We start from the raw sequence: 13,475 nt of genomic DNA on the forward strand, positions 1-13,475 counted from the left end.
TAAGAGTTCCTAAATATACCTCCTAAAATATCTGCTAAATGTTAAGTAAAGATTAAGCATCCATTTACAGCCTTCCTTTTAAAGATACTACAGTTTTTTTGCTTCAGGAATTAAAAAAAAAAAAAAAAAAGCATATTTCCTGGAAAGGGTAAAAATGAATCTTGAGTTAAAGGGTTAACCTGCCTGTCTTAAGAATGTCCCTCCCAAAAGGGCATATCAAGCAATTATGTGTAATTTTTTTCCTTCCCTGATTTTTCTGAGTGCTTCTGAGGCACATGAAAAAAATACTTGTGCTTCTCTGCCAGAACTACCTCCATCCAATGGGAAGAGATCACTGTTTTGTTTTGTTTTTTAATGTTTTGAATGGTTTGAAGATTAGCATGGGTATTTAGCAAAAAGTACAATTTCAAATTACACGCTGCTTCGTGGTGCCAAAACACTGTGCACCATCATCTTTGACGACATCCACCAACACAGCACTAGAATGGTGGTTGTTAGTCATCTGGCTTCACAAAGCTGGAAGATGAAATTGTAAACAATGTGAGCTTAGGCAGGCCTTATTAGAAAAGAAGAGTGTCTTAAAAGATGGCTTCAATTTTTTTAATCTAGCAATATCTTTTAATCACCAATATATGTATCTAAATCAATTGCTCAAAAGGAGGAACAATTTATCCATGGGCATCCTAAAAAAGATGATAATCACATTTACAAGTATATATGCCAATAACATCCTGGTCTTCACCGGCTAAGGTTTTTGTTTATATACAAGTTTAACCACCGTAACCACATATATGTGTGGTCATTAAAATTACTTTAACGTTAGTATAATGCTTAGAAAGGGACCCAAAGTGGCCCCTCCCTGGCACTGGTCACAGATCACACTATTAATCCCACCTTGTATCTCATCCACTGAAAATACAGAGGTGTAGACAGAGACTGCAAATGACTAAGTCCAACCCTAGTCATTATTAGGAGAAAACAAAAACCGAATACTCCAAAGCACATGGCTCCAGGTCAAGTATGAAGACAGGACACTGGTAAAACAAGAGTTAAAATGTTTTATTAAAGACAATTCAAGAGCTAGGGCTAAAGTCTATTTTGCTCAATAAATGAATACCTAAAACCCTTTCCTTTCAATACCCAAAAGAGTTTAACAGTTTACATCTTTAATCTCATAGTCTCTCCACAAAGTCCTCTAACAGTCAATCACAAACTAGCCTGAAGAAAGTTTCCCTAGATACCACCAAAAACACAGGTTTGTAACAGATGTCTCCAGCAACTTTTAGAGCAGATCCCATGTTAAGAGGTTGATATACCCATATGTATTTGTTAATCAGTCCAGGTCTGTACATGTAGCCTGAAGCTGGGAAGTAAGAGTTAGCAGAGAAATCATTGATGCAAAAATAGTGCATGGAAAAGTATCAGAAAGAACATTATTTATAAATTCAAAGACAAATGCAATAATATACACAATTGGGAACTCCCCATCTGGAAGCCATCCAGAGCAGTGCTTATATTTAGGCACTAATAAACACGAGCTTTTAGCTCACACTGATCACCTTCTAATTAACGAACACAGTATCAGTCTCTCAGCTTCTCCATCTATAAAATGGGAATTAAAGCTGTGTGGGGCTTCCCCGGTGGCGCAGTGGTTGAGAGCCCGCCTGCCGATGCAGGGGACACGGGTTCATGCCCCGGTCCGGGAAGATCCCACATGCCGTGGAGCGGCTGGGCCCGTGAGCCATGGCCGCTGAGCCTGCGCTCCGCAACGGGAGAGGCCACAACAGTGAGTGGCCCGCGTACAGAAAACAAACAAACAAACAAACAAAAAACTGTGTGTTGGTCTTCCCTGGTGGCTCAGTGGTTGAGAATCTGCCTGCCAATGCAGGGGACATGGTTCAAGCCCTGATCCGTGAAAGATCCCACATGCCCGCGGAGCCACCAGGCCCATGAGCCACAACTACTGAGCCTGTGCGTCTGGAGCCTGTGCTCCGCAACAAGAGAGGACACGATAGCGTGAGGCCCGCGCACCGCGATTAAGAGTGGCCCCCACCTGCCGCAACTAGAGAAAGCCCTTGCACAGAAACAAAGACCCAACACAGCCAAAAATAAATTAATTAATTAATTAAATAAAATTTTTAAAAAATACTTATAAAAAAAAAAGCTGTGTGTTAATGAACGGAGCTTAAAATTCTCCCGATGAATGGTATTACAGAAAACACAAATATTACCACCACAAAATGTAGAGAAACGTGTAGCTTTGTAGCTAAAAAAGGTTTAAAGTCACGTTTAAAAAGCTCATGGTTAGAGAGACATGTACTTGGAACCAGACTGCTATGCAGGGGATAAGGAGAGAGGTTCAGGGTGAAATGACTCACGAATGTGGGAATGCAGAGGCTCTCGGCAGCATGAAGTCACAAGGGACCGTCCCTGAGGTCTCTCCTCTCCTCCACAAACAATGCTGTTTGTTGACTTCAAAAAAAGATGGGTGAGGAGTTTGGAAATTATTATTTTTTATTTTGGGGTTATTCGCATCATTTACTGAATGCGCAAGCTGGTATATTGTTCAAAAGATTATTAAAGGAAAACATTCTGGTGTGTACTGAGAAATATTGATTCTCTAGTATTTAAAGGATGACAAATAGAAGGAACACTTTAAGTCTGGGGGGGTTACAACTAACATCTTGACATGAGCAGACAGCAAGTTTGGTCTGACACGAAGCTTTTTAAAAGCTTAGAGGGAAGAAACACAAGGGGATCCAGATGTCTCAAATCGAGTAAAAGCATCCCTCCAAAACCAGCTAAAGGCAAGTAGTATCTGGGGCAAAGAAGTAAGCTAGCAAAATAACTGAAATGTGGTGATCTTGACCTCTTCCAAAACGGAGGGTTTCGAAGAGTCTGCGTGCAAACCAAATCCTAAATTAAGATTTCTCAGGAAGCAAACAATCCATATCTGAAACGTACACAAAACCGAGCTCATCTGTGGTACCAAGAATTATCTTCTAAAATATTTAATCTGCACACTTTAATTTGTATTAATTACATTTTCTTAAACATGTTTTGTAGAGTGCAGCACACTAATAATAACCGCTTGTTGCCCTTTGAACTCTGAATGCTTTACTGCAATCCCTTTCCTTAAATAGAATCATGGAATATTAGAGTAGAAGATTCCTTAGTGATCAGTTAGAATTGCAATTCTCAGCCCTGGCTAAACTTCAGAAGCATTTCTGGAGCTTTTAAAAAATATAGAGGCCCAGGCCCCCACCCCAAACCAAGTAAGTCAAAATGGACAGGACAGGGAAGGTATTAGTATTTTTTTTTATAAACTCCACAGGTGGTTCTGTTGGGCTGCCTGGATTAGAAGCATTGATACAGCCTATAGATTTACATTGCCTGACACCATAGTCACTGGTACATGTGGCTATGAACACTTGAAACTTGACTAGTCCGAATTGAAATGTGGGGTAATTATAAACACACACCAGACTTCAAAGACTTAGTACCCCCCCCGCTCCAAATCATAAAGTATCTCATCAACATTTTTATATTGATTATATGTTGAAATGATAATATTTCAGATATATTAGGTTAAATAAAATTATTAAAATTAACATCACCTGTTTGATTTTTTAAACTATTTTTAATGTGGCTACTGGAACATTTAAAATTACATATGTGGCTTGCATTTGTGGCTCCCACTGTTGGAGAGTGATGGTCAAGACCAACACTCCTTTATCACAAATGAAGAAACTGAGGCAGGGAAGCATAATGAGTTCGAGGCAGCACTTTGGGGATACCCTCTTCTGGCCTCTCAGGCTTTTCCTGTTGCCTTAAACCACACTGTTGCAGAGCTAGGAATGGCAGAGCCTGGCATGCCACCAATCGGATTTCAAACCTTTCTTTCTTTTGTCTTGCTAATTGTTTCTTCTAAGGTTTGATACTGAAATCTATTTTGCTTATGGAAAAATATCCCCTCTCTGCTGTGCACACACTTGCGATTTGTTATTGCAGGGTTACTCATGAAAGCACAGTAACTAGAATGGATGTTAAAAAATAAATCTAGGGCTTCCCTGGTGGCGCAGTGGTTGAGAGTCTGCCTGCCAATACAGGAGACACGGGTTCGTGCCCCGGTCCGGGAAGATCCCACATGCCGCGGAGCGGCTGGGCCCGTGAGCCATGGCCTCTGAGCCTGTGCGTCCGGAGGCTGTGCTCCGCAACGGGAGAGGCCACAACAGAGAGAGGCCCGCGTACCGCAAAAATAAAAAAAATTTAAAAATTAAAATAAAAAATTAAAATAAAAAAATAAATCTAGAAAAACATTAGCATAAGGAAAATACAGAGAATAAGTGAAGAGGACTATTAAGGTTTTTAAGATGTAGATGGTCAAGTTCTAGCCTGTGAATATTTTATCCTGCTGCAGTTTAATAAATCACCATGGAGACCCTCAACATTCTGAGGGTCATCTTCAGCACAGCATCAGCCCCTGCTCAAAATTTAGAAGTCTGAGCCTATAATATTTCTTTCCTTCCAGAAGGCAATGTTTTTGTGGACAATGCTGTCATTGCAGTGAGGCAAATCAGCTCTTCATAATGGCACACCTCGTCATACCTAGGTACCCTGCTAGAAGTGGTCTTTATCCTCAAAGCCTTCTACCTCTGGTGCATGGATTAGTACCTGGTCATTCAGAAGCCGAACAGCATTATAGTTGACTTAAAGAAGAAAATCTTGTTTTGACAAAGTAAAATGGTCCCACCAGATCTGGCAAACGGAGATAAAATGTATTTCTTCTAATAATCAGCTAATTCAAACAAAAACAAAGATGTTTTTTGTTTCGTGTGGTTTTCCCCCCTTGGGAAGCCAGCAGAGAGAGAACTGCATAAAACTGGCTGAAATGTGTTATATTTGAGAAATCATGCAACACAGGGGCTCCTCAGTGTAATCAAAGAATAAAAGAGACCTAAATTCTGATATTAAAGTGTTCATGCAAAGAGCTGGAAAGGAAAACTGTGGGTCAGGCCAAACAACACACACAGTAGATGCATTCAAGATTTCTGCTGAGATATTCTTGTGCTCCATCCTAAATACAACAAAACCTAAACATCATCTTAAATCAAATGTTTGGTGCTCTGGAGCCCCCTATGTTGCATGCATGAATTCTATTAGTTATGATTAGTCAAGTTTTGCCATTCAAACCTCGAACAGCATACTTCCAGACTCAACTCATTCCTTATTCACCTCTAAACACTCTCATATACACCAGCCTGGAAAGATAATATATTACAGACGGATCCTAGGCAAACGCGCATCTGCCAGCGTGAAAACAGCACTTGTTACTCTATTCAACAAAAAGAAAGATTATTTATTTTAACTTTAAGAATTTTTTGGATCCCTTCCTCAGAGATGAAAAAGAAAAGACAGGAAGTAAAGGAAGTTACTGCCTTATTCTGAGACAGTCCTATAGACCATTTTTTGTTTTGCCTGGCCTTTAGTCTCAAATGAAATCTGAATGGTGTAGTTTTACAGGGCATGTCTAATCGTATTGGTAAAGAAGAAGAGCGGCCTTCAACTAAGGAGGCCAATATTAGAAAAATCAACATTGCAGATATATAAAAATAACCAGAATAGAAACTATAGGTTGGGCTTCCCTGGTGGCGCAGTGGTTAAGAATCCGCCTGCCAATGCAGGCGACACGGGTTCAAGCCCTGGTCCAGGAAGATCCGACATGCCGCAGAGCAGCTAAGCCCGTGCGCCACAGCTACTGGGCCTGCGCTCTAGAGCTCACGTGCCAGAACTACTGAAGCCCTCACGCCTAAAGCCCGTCCTCTGCAACAAGAGAAGCCACGGCAATGAGAGGCCCACGCACCGCAACGAAGAGTAGCCCCTGCTCGCCGCAGCTAGACAAAGCCCGCGCGCAGCAACAAAGACCCAATGCAGCCAAAAATAAGTAAATAAAAATAAATTTATAAAAAAAAGAAAAAAGAAACTATAGTTTCTATGGTCAGGGCATTCATTCAAAAGATCTGATAAAAATTTGTCATTGAAAGGTTAGTGATCAAAAGGCTTGAAAAGAGCAAAGCATCCAAAGCCATGGTTATGCTTCCTTCAGGACAAGGGCATTTACGGCCTGACACACGGAAAGACCACCCAACCTGGAGGCAGGGACCCAGCTTCTAGGCTCCGTTTGGCACTCTCCAGCTCTCAGCCTTAGATGAGCCAGGAGAGCCACCAGGCCCGAGATTTTCCTCTGCAAAGTGACGAGCTTGCTCTATCAATAAGAAGACTCCCTCCAGTTCCAGCTCTGCTTAATGCTATCACACAAGCCTACTTCACATCAGAACCCCTAAGCCAAGAGGAACTCTTACTAAGTTTAGTTCAAGCCAAATGCCAACCTGGTAGTTTTCAATCCTTGTTAATCTTAGGGTACAGATTACAAATATGAACCTTGAGGAAGTAGAAGGAAGCAGCTAAAATATGTACTTTTAAAGTGTTAAGTTGATTCTGATCTATTTCTCGGAAAAGATAAATGGGCAACAGAGTGAGCTTGGAGGAATGAAATATGGAAATGTCACTGTAACATCTTATACATTCAGGAATTTACCCTAAACTTTTAGCGTTTTATTTTGAAGGTACCAGAGTCTCAGTAAGAGCTTGAAAAAATTTTACTTTTGTTTCTGCAACAGTACTACCAGTATTACCTGGACACTTGTAAAAGCCTTCTCTCTCTCTTCTCTTTTCTTACATTAAATCCATGATTTGTGATTCCCAACAATGAAATACTAATGGATCCTCAAAAAACACTAATTGCCCATTTTTTTCCCTAATTACAAAATGTAAGAACTTTTTAGTGAAAACATTAAACATGATGTCATTTTTAAAGTGTCAGAGTTTCTATTTAAAGCAATGCCATAAAGTAGATAGCTTATTTAGTTTACAAATAGCAACACAAAAAGGTTCTTTAAGTCTGTTTAGCATATCTAAAAGTGCTTCTTTCTCACATTTAAATATTTGGAGCTGGTCCCCCCCCACCCCAGTTTATTACCTTATCTCAACTGTGTAATTTTCTTAAATAGGATTCAGAGAAATAGTCCTAGATTTAAATTTTTAAACACTAATTTATAAAAGCATTGGTTGATTCCCATAATACAGCTGGTAGTCAAACTGGACAAGATAATGAATTGACTGAGATCACTGTTCCATCTTCATCCAAGAAAGCTGCCTCTAAAAAAAGATCTTAAATTGCTGTAGAAATCCAATTTGGAAGAAGCAAAAGAAGCATATAGATGGGAAACACCAGCCATGATCACATTAATTTTGTGGCTAACAGCACTGCTTTGAAGTGAAGAAGAAGAAGAAAAAAAGATGACTAAAATAATAAGTCCACTCAAATCCCCAATTTTAATCTAACAACATAACCAGAAGAAAACCAACTACAAAATGTGACACAAAATTCACATCTTGGTGATCCAGTGAACATCACACACACACACACCCCCACAAAATAATTTTCAGCTTAATCAGAAGCAAAGAAATGCTAAGGAAACACTATAGGATGGTGGTGCATCATTGCTAAACAGCAAATTATAGCAAGAAATCAGGAGAGCAGGAACCTGACGTTAGTATGAACACAGCCACGGAAAGTCTACAACTGATTGGTTTTGAATCCACAGGTGTGGGAAATAATAGCAACAAATAATCGTAACAAAAATCTTCAACTTACTGTCATTGAAAAGCTATACAGGGAAAATCTAACAAACTACTATGCACTTAACCCCTTATTCGAACAAAAGCTGCGACATCACAAAGATATAAAAATAAAGGCACTGTTTCCACTTTTTTGTGGGAATGTTCTAATTAGCTCTCTGCTCATATATAAACTATATAAGGTCACAACTGACTTCTGATTGACAAGCAATTTATGGATATCAGCAATTTACAGTCAAAACCAGTTGGCTGGAAGATATCAACTGAGTAAACAAGTTTAGTCTGAGTAAAGTTGAAAAATAAAAATCTCAGGAAAGCTTGTGGAAAAGAGAATTCTTACCTGGCATATTATTTCACATGCTTTGTAGCTTCCCCACTGCACTTCCCATGCTCATGAACATTATTTTACCCAGGAAATAATGGTCTTATTCACACACACACACACACACACACACACACACACACACACAAAACCTTCCAACAAAATGCTATCAAGTCCCAGAAAACTACAAAAGCAACATTAAAAGTCAGTGTAAAGTAAGAATTCCATTTGTGAATCTCACCTATGAAACTACAAGATCGTTCTCCTGGAACCAACTACAAAGTTCCCTTTCTGCTTAATAAGTGTAATAAACATCACCTTACCATTATCTGTAGAATAAAATCAGCAACGTGTTGCTTCCTGCAGACACCAAATCAAATTTTTTCTTCCTTTCTTTCTAGTATCTTCTTTTTCCCCAGCAAGATTAGGAAGAAAATAAAGCTTTGAGTATTGCCTCAATAGTTCAGACCTCAAGACTGTGAAACTAGCTCTCAGTAAGAAAAAAAAAAAAAAAAAAAGAACAGGTCTGGTATTTTACAATCACTTCTGCAGCCCAGGGGTACCTCCTGGACTCCCGTACCTCCTCTCCTTCGGGCTCTAAATTTCTTTTAGTAATGAGACTAATTTTTCCAGGAGCCTTGAACTCCCCAGATTTAACTGACATGGAAAATGTGACTAAAAACTTGTAGAACTGTCTAGCCTCCAACCTTACACAGAATCAACTTTGTTGTAAGTATTGAAGAACACCTCGCAAGCAGCTACTTGCTCCTTCAGACTCCTGCACGACACAGCACAGAACACCAAATAACACTGCGCCATCTAGTTAGCAAGCTGCACTCTCCATTCCAGAAGGGGGGACACCTTCAAACCCTGGGACTTAAGGACTTGTCAGAGTTCAGCTGCTCTAAAGGTTCAATTGTTTATTTAAATAAAAAAAATATCGCTACTGAGATAATCCACATCTAGTGGATATGGGAAAATTTAGGTTATAATGGCACTACAAACTTTTACATCTAACTTTGATTTACAAGATAAAAGCAAGTTTTAAATTAAAAGGGCTTTCTGTTAATAGAGCTTATTATTCTGAAGACGGGGAATGATTTTCTTCGAAAGTTGTCCCTGGGTGCATGCCTATTATCTTTGCTTTTCCCCTTCCACTAATGAGCATTTATCTAAAGAGCCTGTTAATCCTCTGATGTGTGCTTCTGGTCAGAGGTAACAGTTTGAATAAAACCACTAATCACTGATCACTAAATCACTGATCATTAATCACACTCTCCAGTGCTGGTGACCCGGGCCATTTTCCCCTTTAGGTCTATGTATGCATCACAAACAAGGAGTTTAACATTTTAGATGCACACGTATTGTGTGGAGGTTATACTATTTCATCTCTAGATGTGAATAAATAATAAATACTGCCACAAACTTGGGGAAGGATGTCAATTAGACCCCAGACAGGAGTTTCACAAATGCCTACTCTACAGCATGGCTTTCATGCTGAAGAAAGTAGATCTGATTATAACAAAACATGTGTTCTTCAAGAAATTCCCACATACTCAGAATATAAATTTTCCTTTATTTAGCTTTCACCAACTCCAAATCAGAGAGCACTCAAATCTTCTGCACCCCCCCACCCCCCATCAAAAAGCCTGTTAGGAAATCTCTTGTTTGATTTCTGCTGCACACTGCAGCGCCCCCATCCCCGAGTTCTTTTTACTTTTATCCCCTTAAACATGTCACACACAGTATTTTTATTTCAACTGCCAGATACGTGGATTCTGACTCAATTCAATGACTTAGTATTTAACTTCCTCTTTAAATATAGAAACTTAAGGTTAAAACACACGCACCAATTTATTGTATGGTACTTTGGGTTCGACGACTCACATTCCCTCACTTTGGAAATGAAACGTTTAGTCTTGAGCCTTTGGCTAAATTTGGTTGAGTCAGCATCCTCAATCATCCCTCTTCGGATAACCGGTCTGAGGAAGGCGCTATGTAAAATTAAGTACTTTGCTTGCAGCGAGTGTGTTGTTTTCCTAAGTCACCACAGGGACACTGTATTATCATAATGTCTCTAAACATTTCCTGAGATGCCTTTTCTATCAGAGTTGAGCATTTTTGCCCTGGAGAAGCGAGCTCGCTGGTGCCTTTCTTAAATAATAGAAAAGGGCAGATTGTGTGTGCGCTGAGCAGGCACCGCGCTCCCCTCAGCCACCAGAAGCTCTTACCCTCACTCCGGGGACTGTGATCTCCCCAGAGAAAGCAGTAAAAGGCGGAGGCAGGGCCAGAGTGATAACAGTGTGGGCGGGAGAAGGGGTGGAGAAGGAGGGGTCCGGGAGGAGAGGGCAATAAAGATGCCCAGGGAACTGGCGATTGTACTAGTACGTTGGGGGCTGGGGGCGGAAAGCATTGTTGCTTTGTCAGCACTTCTAAGCCCCCAACCCTTGAGTATCTGAAGCTGTTAATCAAACACTTACTGGCCTGCAGAATGACGTAATGGACCTGTATTCAGCCTTTATTCCTTGACACATGTCAGAGAGGGAGGGAAAAATAAAAATCAAACACTCAGCGGACTCTGACAACGAAATCTACAAGCAGCCCACTTCAGTTCCTGGCCTTGAACAAGCCTCATGTGGAGGCTGCACTCGTTCAGGGAAAGTTGGGGTGGGCTAGATCAGAGGCTTTATCTACCAGATACCTCCCCACTACCTCCTCGAAATAAATCTATAGCAAAGGAAAAGCGGGATGCAGCCGCCGGAAGAAAACATCTCCTTGGTTCCTTTGTGCGTCTTGCCCCTCTAAGAACGTCTTGAAAAGTTTTAAGCGATTCCGTGGAGAATCTGCTGGAGAGGAAGACTCTGCCGCCGGGTCCTGAGAACTGCCACCGCGCCGCCGCGGCAAAAGCGGGAGCTGTCATTTGGGGCAGCGGCGGGGAAGAGGTAATGATGCCAGCGAGAACCGGACAGAGGCAAGAGGCGGCTGGAGGAGTGAAGGCGAGGAGAGCCTCGCCACGCTCGAGCCTTCCGCGCCTGGAGTGAAAGCCAAGTGCCCTCCAAGGACGATGTCCCCTCCCCCGGCGCGCGCGCCCACCACCTGCGGTGGGCAGCTCTGCGGAAGAGGTGGCAGCAGCAGGCTTGGCACCCGGGAGGGAGCTAGCCCCCCGTGCGCCCGCCGGCCCGTCCGCCCCCTAGGTGACCCGGCGTCCTCGCCGCGCCCGCTGGAAGTTTGCAAACTTTCTCCGGGGGTTCCGCCGCATCACCGGGAAGTTGGGGACGCGGGGGGAGGTTCCTGGCTCGCCGTCTCCGCTGCCGCCGCCGCTGCCGCCGCTTGACCGCACTTCTGGAGGGTTCCGCACCTTGCCAGGTCTCTGGAGGCAAACACACACCCCCGATTCATAACTGTTCCCCGTGTCAGGGAAACGCACGCGCGCTCCCACACACGCACGCACGCCGGGGCGGACACGGCGCTCGTTCCACGTTAGCATCCCTCCAGTCGCACGGCGCGGCGGCCACCAAGACGCGCTCCGGGACGGACACGGCGTGGGGTCTCTGGGATAGCCTCAGGACACAGCCGATTCCACAGTCCACCAGCATTTGAGGCCGGACTTCCCTCTGGTCCGCCAAAGTGTTTACAAACACAGATCACCCTCCAAAAAAAATGCATCGCATCTTCCCTACTCCTTGCCCTGCGACCTGCCCACTGGACCAAGTAACCTCGCGGCTGCTGCCGAGAACCAACCCCTGCAAACAAGTACGCTCCCGAGATGGCTCCCGCGGCAAGTGCAACAAAAGTGTCTAAATGCAAAAGCCCCAGATGTGGCCGAGCCGTATTTTTAGGAACTTACCAAACAAGTGTGGAGAAGGCAAGAGCGGAGCCCGGGTGAAGGGACCACGTTGGACTGAGCAAAGATTACAATACATTCTATTTAGAGTGCATTACATCACCCCCCCGGTGACGTCACGTGGGATTCCTGAACTTCTAAATCATTGCGGTCCGTGGGGGAGGGAGGGAGGGGCGGGGCCGGCGCGCCGAGGGGGCGGGCCGCGCCCCGGCCCCGCCCCGCCCCCGCCCCAAGAGCGGACCCTGGTGCACCCGCGGGGTAGCGGCGGCGGCAGTGGCGACCGCGCAAGCAACAGCTTGCAGAGCCCAGCGCCGTGTGACACGGCTCCCTGACATTAGTGGTGTGAGTCAGCTTGGAAACAATCCTCATGGTTTCAGGCAGGGACACGGGCTGTCCCGTGACGAGGGCCTGGTAGCGTTTGAAAGGTGTGGGGATGGGGAGAGGTGGGGAGGGGGTGCTGAAGAATGCCGGAAGAGACTTTCTCCAAACAGAAATGCAGGACGCTCCCCCTTCCCCCACCAGCAGATGTCCAGCTCCTTTTTGCCTGCGACAGTCGTGACCTCATTACAATGTTCCCTGCATCCTGGCTTCTCAGAGCACTCATTCGACACCCCTTTTCACCGCCCGCCCCGCACCCGCCCCTCTCCACCTCACTTCCAAAGGAATAACTTCTTTATTGTGCACACTCACTTGGAATACACTGCCCCCACCCTTTCCAAGACCCCTGCTTCTCGCGTGTGAGAAGCTGGAACGAGAGTTGCTCCTGGGGGGTGGGGGGGAAGGTGAATCACAGCTAGAGCCAAGTGATGAGACTGATTTAGACTCAGCGTCAGAGCCGGAAGGGCCCTTGGCGATCACTTCCAGAGCCTCGTCTGTAACTCGCCCAAGCTCACAGGCTGGCAAGTGGCAGAGCCAGAATGCAGGATCCGGGCCCCTGGTCTGCAGTATCTTCCCGACAATTCCTTGAGAGGAGGAGTCAGGCGCTTTCATCATCAGCCAAGTCACCATCACCATCCTCAGCTTAACTTCCATTCAGATGTTCTCTCTGTGAGTCGGACTCAAAGGGAAGGCACAGGCTAAATTTCAGCATATCCCAGACGACCACTGTCATCCTCGCGGCAGCTCACACTTTACAAAGCAATTGCACCCACGTGGAACTAACTCCCTTGATTCTCACAACAGCCCAGCACAAGGAGCAGAAATAGGGCAGGTGTTATAATTATCCCCATTTTACAGGTGAGCTAAGGCAAACCCCAGGTTAAGAGGCTGGCCTGAAGCCACTTGATCAAGTGGTGGCACCAGCACCACCCCAACCCCTGTTTTCAAACCTCAAATCCCAACTGGGCTCTTTTCTAGAACCAGGGCTGAGCTTTACCTTCTCACGGGTTAGAACCTTTGCTAAGGATGTCGGGGCTTTGCTTAGGAACAGTTTAGATCCCATTAACAAACAATAATCATTCCTGACATTTATGTAACATCTGACATTTATATAGTACCTCTTATCCCAATGCATCACAACCATGACTGTGCAGTTTGCCAAAGAATCATGACTGGACTGGCTAGAAATTGTAATGCTTTGCCTGGATTGTCACATACTTCTGAGCTGGT

General features: G+C 43.9%; 1 protein-coding gene across 3 annotated transcripts in view; it reads right to left on the reverse strand.

Moving 5' to 3' along the window:
* CREB5 (cAMP responsive element binding protein 5) overlaps positions 1–11,938 on the reverse strand; it is a 412,389-nt gene extending 400,451 nt beyond the window's left edge. The window contains exon 1 of one of the 3 annotated variants that reach the window (XM_033420592.2): positions 11,871–11,936. The gene's annotated coding sequence lies outside the window, so the exon portion shown is untranslated. Of the gene's footprint in view, positions 1–11,870 lie in introns of all 3 variants that reach the window. The other 2 variants (XM_033420593.2, XM_033420594.2) reach the window with 2 other exon arrangements.
* Between the last annotated feature and the right edge of the window lie 1,537 nt (positions 11,939–13,475).

This window comes from Orcinus orca, chromosome 9, assembly GCF_937001465.1.
Source record: "Orcinus orca chromosome 9, mOrcOrc1.1, whole genome shotgun sequence".
NCBI lineage: Eukaryota > Metazoa > Chordata > Mammalia > Artiodactyla > Delphinidae > Orcinus > Orcinus orca.